The 9,531-nt window shown below is 46.7% G+C and overlaps 1 pseudogene; it reads left to right on the top strand.

Annotated features, from left to right (window-relative positions):
• The first annotated feature begins 5,388 nt into the window (after window positions 1–5,388).
• On the top strand, window positions 5,389–7,791 carry LOC149990116 (cell division cycle 5-like protein pseudogene; annotated as a pseudogene).
• Window positions 7,792–9,531: the final 1,740 nt, after the last annotated feature.

Raw genomic sequence — 9,531 nt, 5'->3', positions numbered from 1 at the left:
GGCTCAGCCCTGGTAGCATCTTAAACGTCACAAAGCTTGCTCTTAATACTGTAGACATGTTCTCCTACCCTGGACTTCCCCATCTGTTAATTCTGCTACCATTAAATACTGAGCTCACAGCTGGGAGCTATATAGGCTTGATTCCTCGCCTCCTCCTTCATACCGAACATCCAGTCCCCTTTATCAAGTCTATTAAGTTACCACTTCTCAGAACTCAACTTTCATCTTGTCATTCTCATTGTCACCATTTTGATTCAAGTGGAATCACTTCTTAACTGATATATTTACTTCTTGGTGCCTGTAGTTGACTTGTCAGACAGCTGCATGAAGTTAACACAAAGCCCATCTTCACAAGATTTGATTAGTAATGACCTTGAGTCATCCTTGGGAGAAAGCTTGAATTCCATTTTATTATATGAACCAAGGTCCCACAGAATTAAGCTGTCAATTAGTGTCCTCATCTGTTAACTGCTGCCACCACCACCTCGAGTCATTTTCTTTTCATTCTATGTGTCAAGCCCATTCCTACCTCAGGACCTTTGCACAAGCTATTCCTGCTATTGTGGATTTGAGACTTTTGCCTAGATTCTATTAATTAATTCAGGTCCCTGCTCAGGTGTTACCTCTCAGAGGCCTTCCTTGGCTACCAAGTCTAGAGTTGCTAATGAACCCCACAACCCACGCTGGACTCAGGCACAGGTGCATGAGTTATACTGGATGGTTGGGTTACTATTACACTGAGGGAGGGAACTGTCCAAGTTTGTTTTCAGTGCTCTATCTCAGAAGGGTTAGAAAGCCTCAGGAATGTGACCAGCCTTGCAGTAGGGATCCTTTTGGGAATCTTTCAAAGTAAACCGTAACTTAGGCTGAGAGCATGTTTCAGAACACTTAGACACTTCCTAATGGAAGCATTTTCTTTAGACGTTTAGTTTTGCTCAGATTGAAATCACAAAATGGAGCCAATCGCCAATGAGTTCTGGTCCTCATATGGTATGGTCCATCATAAGTCAAATGGCAGAGGTCAGAGTAGATCTCAGTTTGAGTCCAGACTCAGAAGTTTCTTTTACGGAAAAGCTAGGTTACTCCTTACTCTTGGCTTTTGGTTGGGTGTCTGGCACGGAGCAGGTACTTCAGAGTGAATACCTTTCTGTCCCCTATTTAAGCACTAGATGCCAATTGTTTTTAAATTGGCTTGGAGGGATGTGCTCAGAAGTGAAGCACTTTAAGATCTAAGTCAAAGCAAGAACAATTGGGTTTAGAAGTCAGCTCCTGGGACAGGGCCGCTGTCCCTCCAGCCCAATCTTGGCTCTAGTGGGGATGCAAAGTGTTCATTCTTTACCAGATGTCCACACCGTGATGCCAGTGAATATTTTTATTCCTTAAATAAGTGCTCCAACTTTCCATGATGTTCTCTCATCCATAACTTGAGACTTTCTCCTCAGAGCCCCTAGCTGCCACACCAAGTAGTGATGGGCCAAAGCCTTCGGGCTTAGGACTTAATCACAAAGCTGGGCTACCTCCTATCCACCTGCTTCTGTTTATGCAACTCCATGCAGGGTAATCAAAGCTGTTAACTGCTGGGAACACAGCCATTGAAATGTGTACTAGTTACAAGGTGTTGGGCCCAAGAGGCCACAGCCATGGGAGCTGGGTGAAACAAGGTGTTGCCCTGAAGTCAGCAGAGGTTCTTTGGGGGAAGGTGGGGCATGGGGGCTTGGGAGAAGGGGAAATGGAGGTGAGAATGGGTAGAAGAGGCAGCCAGATCCAGGGGCAGGCACCATGAGGAGCTCTCGAGAGAAGCCATTATTCCATGTAGAAAAGATGGTTAAGGCGTGATTGAGTGCCAGGATTAAAAGGTGGGTGGCCAGTTACCGTCTGTCTCGAGAGTAAAGGACAGGCAGAATTTGAAAGGATGCCAAGGAGACAGTCCTGATGACTCCCCACAAGCTGAGCTAAACTAAGCTTAGACTTTACCAGTTGTAGGTCATTGGACCTATGGCAAGTTGTTTCCCCTCCAAGCGTCCTCACTCAACAAGGGTGATGATGGTACCAAGTTCATTGGGTTATCCTAGGGGCCACTGAGAAAGCAGTCCTAACAGGACAAGATCTAGATTTTGTGTGTCCCGAAGGAACTTTGAAGTCTAAGATACCAGGTTATGAACTTGGAACACAAAGCCAAGTCTAAGCTTCAATTTCATGCTTAAGTGCCGATTTAGAGGCAGAGCACCACTTAGCCCTTGCTAAACACTGATCACGTGGGAGCTATCAGCAATATAGTCAGTAGAGGAAAAAATTATTCCAGAGCCATGAAAAGCCTTGCAATGGTAACTCTGATGAGCACAGGTATTGGGGCTGGCACTCAAAGGTGTCCAAGGAACTGGGCGCCTCCAGTTCACATCCACACGGATCGCCGGTCAGGAAGGATGTAGGCAAAGGTGGCCCAGGCCATCTCTGCGCTGCGCTCATTCCAAGCCCAGCAGCTTAGAGTCCCTTTAAAGAGGAAGCGAGGTAAGTATGTATTTCAGTCATGCCAAACATTTAGATTCTCAGAATCCTGACATCAACAACCAAAATCAGGAGCTGATGTGGTGGACCAAATGATAGGTACATATAACGTGGCCAGGAACACCAGGAGACGGCCTACAGTTATATTCTACACACTTTTGAATCTCGCACGAAAAATGCTCAGACTATTCACATGCTAAACGGCAATGTGAAAACAAGGCGCAGAATGTTTCTTAGAAATCTCAGTGCAGTTACTGTCAGAACAAATAAAAAGTTGTGGGTATCTCTACAGGTGTGCATAAGCCTTTACACCTGAAAGTTCAGTTCCAAACACAAACTGAAGGAAATGCTAATGACAATATACATATGGCTCCCTTGACAAGAAAAAAAGATGTGAGGTGTTGTGCATCCAAAACAAGTCGCTTATCGAAACATTTTTTGCAAGTGTTGTGAAGTGTTTATGCCTTCAGCGTAGCAAGATTCTTTGCGATGACTGTTAAGATGTTTTGCAAAGCCAACTGTTGGAGATTCCAATTAACATTAAAGACTTTTTTGTGTTTGTTTTTAAAGAAATATCCATGCGTGCTATTTGAAAAAAAATTATTTTTTGTTTTCATATTTATTTTCTAGATTGTAACTGAAAATAAAGTCATGTATGTTATTATAGAAGTATAATATATGCAAATTTGCAGGGTTTTGTTTTTTGCATTTCAGTACATACTAGCAATGAACGTATCTCTTCGGTACGTAATACTGATGCTGTAATTTTGACCGCAAGCTGTGCAGACTTCAGTACAGCATTCCTTTCTGCCCAGAGATTTAGCTTACACCACAAATGCACAGGTGCCGCTCACAAGTATAGCTGACTTCAAGCCCAAAATCAACCCTCAGTCAGTGGAGAATCAATGAATAAATGAAAAACAAAAAAAAAAAACTAGTGCCTAAAGAGGCTTCCCCTGCCCCCCATACCTTGGGGGGCCAGTTCTACAAAGCATGCTTACAACTCTCATAGCTGGTCCCAGTGGCTCACAGAAGCCGACTCAATATGTCCTTGTTCCTATTTCCTTCCTTCTGCTACCCGCTGCCTCCCAGGATGACCTCCCTGACACACTACCTGCCTGCCCTGAGACCTCATCTCAGACTTCTTCCCAGGGAGCCCGAATTACAGCATGGCTCAATGGGATGCCCACAGTACAAAGGTAAATCTCACGAGCCGCAGGGTTAAAGGCATGTGATGTATATAACTTCGCATTGTAGGAACACTTGTCATAGCTTGGGAGGTTACAGGTGGCCTACCTGTACACACAGACGAGGAGTAAGGAAGGAACTCTCTTGTGAGCAAAACACATTCAAGGTCAGTGGGCTGCATTCTCCCACAGTGAGGAGATGAATGTATTGAGCCCCTAGGGCATTGGAACTGGGTTGCCAGAGATCTACAGTTACAATAGTCACATCCCTGCTGCATCAGAGAGCTCTAGGGGGCCCTTAGACAAGACGCAACTCAGCCCAAAGGAGTCAACGTTCCTCTAATCCCCACGGAGCTCTGATGAAAGCCATCTCTTTAGGTCACCCAACTCAGCTTCTTCTTAGCTTATTTTCATTAAAGAAATGACAAAGTTTCTCCAGACAGTAGCCACCATCTTGGCCTCGGCTTCCTCTTTTGTAAAAGAAGGACTGGAACTCCTTAAAGAGCTTCTTCTTCTTCTTCTGCTTTTAAATTTGAGTCTTGGCTCTGAATTTTTTTAAAACAGTTTATTGATTTATTTATTTAATTTATTTCTTTTTAGAGAGGGGAAAGGAGAAAGAGAGGGAAAGAAACATCACAGTGTGATTGCCTCTCACGAGCCACGCCCCCAACTGGGGAACTGACGTGCGACCTAGTCATGTACCCTGCCTGGGAATCAAACCAGCGACACTTGGTTCGCAGGCTGATGCTCAATCCACTGAGCCACAGCAGCCAGGGCTGAGACCTCCTTCCTTTTGAGGAGGCAGAGTATGAGGGAACCTGCAGAGGGGCCCGTGCCCCCATTGCCACCGGGCACGGCATACCCCGGCCGCCTGAAGCCCTGGTGTGGGAGGCGGCCTTCTCTATCAGCCCAAGCCCTGGCAAGCCGTTCTGGGGCCCTCACGGCCCTACGTGTCCTTCAGGGTTTGAGCTGAGGGCTGGCTTGTCTACACCGACCACCCCCTCTCTTCTTACATCTCACATTCTCAGGGGCAGCATAAGCAGCTGTAAGCCCTCTTTTAGGGGGCACAGTTGGAGGAGAGTCAGGTGCCCATCACCGGGAGGTGGACACGGAAGATGCGGGTGCTCACCAGGAACACCCAGCAGATAGCAGCAATGAGCTGGCTGAACACCCAGCAACCTGCTGAAGCCCTGGATGGAGTACAAGCGGAGGCTGCGCCAAGATACCGCACCTGTGCGCCTACATACACCCTACGCACCGAGGGCCTGGAGGCAGGAGATGGGTAGAGAAGGGGAGGATGGAGGAGTACTGAAAAGAATCACTTGAGAGGGGCCCAAGGATGCTTGAGTAGGATGAAGAGAACTTGACTCCAAGGTAATGAAGTCATGAAGATCTCACTTCAGTGCAAATGAGACTCTCCCGGGAGCAGCTGGGATCTTAAAAGCGTGGGTGGGGTGAGCGTGGGCGGGGTAAGCCTCAAGCTTGATGTCAATCAAACCCGAGAAGCCACAAGGTGACACTCACCACTCCCAGGTGCCCAGGCTTAGCTACCGAGAGAAGGTGAGCTTAGAAGAAAGCTGCTATAGCAGAACGTCGTGCCCGGAGGAAGTGGCGGCTCTCGGTCCTGCAGGCGGAGCGCCGTTGCTATTTTTCTGAAGCTCCTCTCGGCCACTGGCTGAGACACCGCGCCGCCAAAATGCCTCGAATTGTGATTAAGGGGGGCATGTGGAGGAATACCGAGGATGAAATTCTGAAAGCAGCTGTTATGAAATATGGGAAAAATCAGTGGTCTAGGGTTGCTTCATTGCTGCCTAGGAAATCGGCAAAGCAGTGCAAAGCCAGATGGTGTGAGTGGCTGGATCCAAGCATCAAGAAAATAGAATGGTCCAGAGAAGAAGAGGAAAAACTCTTGCATTTGGCAAAGTTAATGTCAACGCAGTGGCGGACCATTGCTCCAATCATTGGAAGAACAGCTGCCCGGTGCTTAGAACACTATGAATTTCTTCTGGATAAAGCATCCCAAAGAGACAACGAAGAGGAAACAGACGATCCACGGAAACTTAAACCTGGAGAAATAGCTTCAAATCCAGAAACAAAGCCAGCACGTCCTGATCCAATGGATATGGATGAGGATGAACTTGAGATGCTTTCTGAAGCTAGAGCCCGGCTGGCTAATACTCAGGGAAAGAAGGCCAAGAGGACAGCGAGAGAGAAACAGTTGGAGGAGGCAAGGCGTCTTGCTGCCCTCCAAAAGAGAAGAGAACTTTGGGCAGCTGGCATAGAAATCCAGAAGAAAAGAAGAAAGAAGAGAGGGGTTGATTATAATGCTGAAATCCCATTTGAAAAAAAGCCTGCTCTTGGTTTCTATGATACGTCTGAGGAGAACTACCAGGCTCTTGATGCAGATTTCAGGAAGTTAAGACGACAGGATCTTGATGGCGAGCTAAGATCTGAGAAAGAAGGACGAGATCGGAGAAAAGACAAGCAACCTTTGAAAAGGAAAGAAAGATCGGGTTTACCATCAGCTATTCTTCAAACTAGTGGTGTTTCTAAATTTACTAAAAAGAGAAGTAAACTAGTACTTCCTGCCCCTCAGATTTCAGATGCAGAACTGCAGGAAGTTGTGAAGGTAGGCAAAGCGAGTGAAATTGCACGTCAGACTGCTGAGGAGTCGGGCATAACCAATTCTGCTTCCAGTACTCTTCTGTCTGAGTACAATGTCACCAACAACAGCATCGCTCTGAGAACACCACGAACACCAGCTTCCCAGGACAGAATGCTCCAGGAAGGCCAGAACCTCATGGACCTGACCACTGTGGATACGCCATTAAAAGGTGGACTTAACACACCCTTGCATGAGAGTGACTTCTCGGGTGTGACTCCACAGTGGCAGGCTGTACAGACTCCAAACACAGTTCTTTCTACCCCAGTCGGGACTCCTTCTCATGGATCTGAAGGGCTGACTCCCTGGAGTGGGGCAACTGCCAAACCAGTTAACTCCACCCCAGGCAGAACTCCTCTTCGAGACAAGTTAAACACTGATCCTGAGGATGGAATGGCAGACTACCGTGATCCCTCTTATGTGAAGCAGATGGAAAGAGAGTCTCGTGAACACCTCCGTATAGGGTTGATGGGCCTTCCTGCCTCCAAGAATGACTTTGAAATTGTTCTACCAGAAAATGCTGAGAAAGAGTTGGAAGACCGTGAAATAGATGGCACATACATTGAAGATGCTGCTGATGTGGATGCACGAAAGCAGGCCATGTGAGACGCAAAGCGTGTGAAGCAAATGAAACGAACGCACAAAGCTGGCCAGAAAGATCTTCCAAGACCATCAGAAGTAAACGAAACTATTCTAAGAGCCTTAAATGTAGAACCGCCTTTAATAGATTTACAGAAAAGCGAAGAACTAATCAAAAAAGAAACGATCGCATTGCTTCATTATGACCTTCTACATCACCCTTATGAACCATCTGGAAGTAAAAAAGGAAAAACGGTAGGGTTTGCTACCAATAATTCAGAGCACGTTTCCTATCTGGAACACAGCCCTTACGAAAAGTTCTCTAAAGAAGAGATGAAAAAGGCCCAGGATGTTCTGGTACAGGAGATGGAAGTGGTAAAACAAGGTATGAGTCATGGAGAACTCTCAAGCGAAGCTTATAACCAGGTGTGGGAAGAATGCTATGGTCAAGTTTTGTATCTCCCTGGACAGAGCCGCTACACACGGGCCAACCTAGCAAGCAAAAAGGACAGAATCGAGTCACTGGAAAAGAGGCTCGAGATTAACAGAGGTCACATGATGACAGAAGCCAAGAGAGCTGCAAAGATGGAAAAGAAGATAGAAATTTTGCTCGGGGGTTACCAGTCCCATACTATGGGGCTCATGAAACAGGTGAATGACTTATGGGATCAAATTGAGCAGGCTTACTTAGAGGTACACACGTTTGAAGAACTCAGGAAACATGAAGATTCTGCTATTCTCAGGAGGCTGGAGTGTCTTAAAGAAGATGTTCAGCGACAACAGGAAAGAGAAAAGGGACTTCAGCAAAGATATGCTGATTTGCTGCTGCAGAAAGAAACTTTAAAGTCCAAAATGTGAAGCACAGTTTGTATTCTGTCACAGGATGAATTAGCTGCTGGTTTTCATACTCTGGAAGGCTGAAACTGATGTTTATCCTCAACGACAAATTCACCCGTGACCTGTGGGTTCTTTTGTTGTTTATTTTAAATGACATCGCTCTTACACAATCTATGTATAAAGTATTTAACTCCACAGGACATTTTAGAGTGTAAATTATGATGACAATCATTCTTTAAGCACTGTCATATTTGCAGATTCTTTTTGGTTTTGGCCTTTATTTTAAAAGCGTAATTTGAAAGTGCTGCCTGGGAGTATGCTCTTGAATAAAAACGAAAGATAAAATTGAAAAAAAAAACAAACAAACAAAACTTGTGGGCAATCTCTCCTCGTGGTTTAAGGAACTGTAGCCGCTGTCTGAGCATGACGAGCCACCGGCGTCCCGGCCGTGCTTGTCTCTACGTCTCAACATAAGGCTGTGTGTGGAACATGACTGACAGTCACTCAGAGGGTTGTCATGGGAATTGGATTAAAGAATGCGTATTGTACTCATGTTTTAGAACTTGCTTTGCTTTCTTTATCATTAATGGAACATAAATAGTCTCTATCTAGCAAGGAGTGTATGAAACCTTGCCCTTAGTTCCAGTGTGGCGCCAAGATGTTTTATGGACCCTGACACAGACTGGTCACTGTGGCCCCTGTACTGGTATGCGTCATCTGTTCCTGTCAAATGCCTAATGGCTATTGACGATTTATGAGTTTTAGCCCTGTATCTCTTGTATGCATCCTCCTCAATAAAAGGCACAAGGGATGAAGGTTTAGGGGCTGGTCTGCACTAGAGAGGCAGTCACCTTCTTTCTCCTAGACATAACAAAGTGTCCTGGGTAAAAAGTTTCTTCCGCCATGGTCACGAAGCCTCTGCTGGACAGAGCAACTTCCAACTGAGCCTAGGATGTGTGTGGCACCTCCGCCATAAAAGCTGCTGCCTCTTTTCTTTTTTTCTTTTTTTTTGAAGATAGCACTATGTTTTTGTTTTATTTTTACAATTGTATGTATGTATGTATGTATGTATGTATGTATTTATTTTTAGAGAGAGGGGAAAGGAGAAAAGGGGAGAAACATCACTGTGTGGATGCCTCTCACGCGCCCCCAACTGGGGACCTGATGTGCAACCTAGTAACGTGCTCGGACTGGGAATCAAACCAGCGACAGTTAGGTCTGCAGGCTGATGCTCAATCCACTGAGCCACAGCAGCCAGGGCTGAGACCTCCTTCCTTTTGAGGAGGCAGAGTATGAGAGAACCTGCAGAGGGGCCCGTGCCCCCATTGCCACCGAGCACGGCATACCCCGGCCGCCTGCAGCCCTGGTGTGGGAGGCGGCCTTCTCTATCAGCCCAAGCCCTGGCAAGCCGTTCTGGGGCCCTCTCGGCCCTACGTGTCCTTCAGGGTTTGAGCTGAGGGCTGGCTTGTCTACACCGACCACCCCCTCTCTTCTTACATCTCACATTCTGAGGGGCAGCATAAGCAGCTGTAAGCCCTCTTTTAGGGGGCACAGTTGGAGGAGAGTCAGGTGCCCATCACCGGGAGGTGGACAGGGAAGATGTGGGTGCTCACCAGGAACACCCAGCAGATAGCAGCAATGAGCTGGCTGAACACCCAGCAACCTGCTGAAGCCCTGGATGGAGTACAAGCGGAGGCTGCGCCAGGATACCGCACCTGTGTGCCTACATACACCCTACGCACCGAGGGCCTGGAGGCAGGA

This window comes from Furipterus horrens, unplaced genomic scaffold, assembly GCF_987537825.1.
Source record: "Furipterus horrens unplaced genomic scaffold, mFurHor1.1.pri manual_scaffold_24, whole genome shotgun sequence".
In the NCBI taxonomy this organism is placed as follows: domain Eukaryota; kingdom Metazoa; phylum Chordata; class Mammalia; order Chiroptera; family Furipteridae; genus Furipterus; species Furipterus horrens.
The sequence above is the reverse complement of the archived record's forward strand: the minus strand, read 5'-3'. Positions and strand labels throughout refer to the sequence as shown.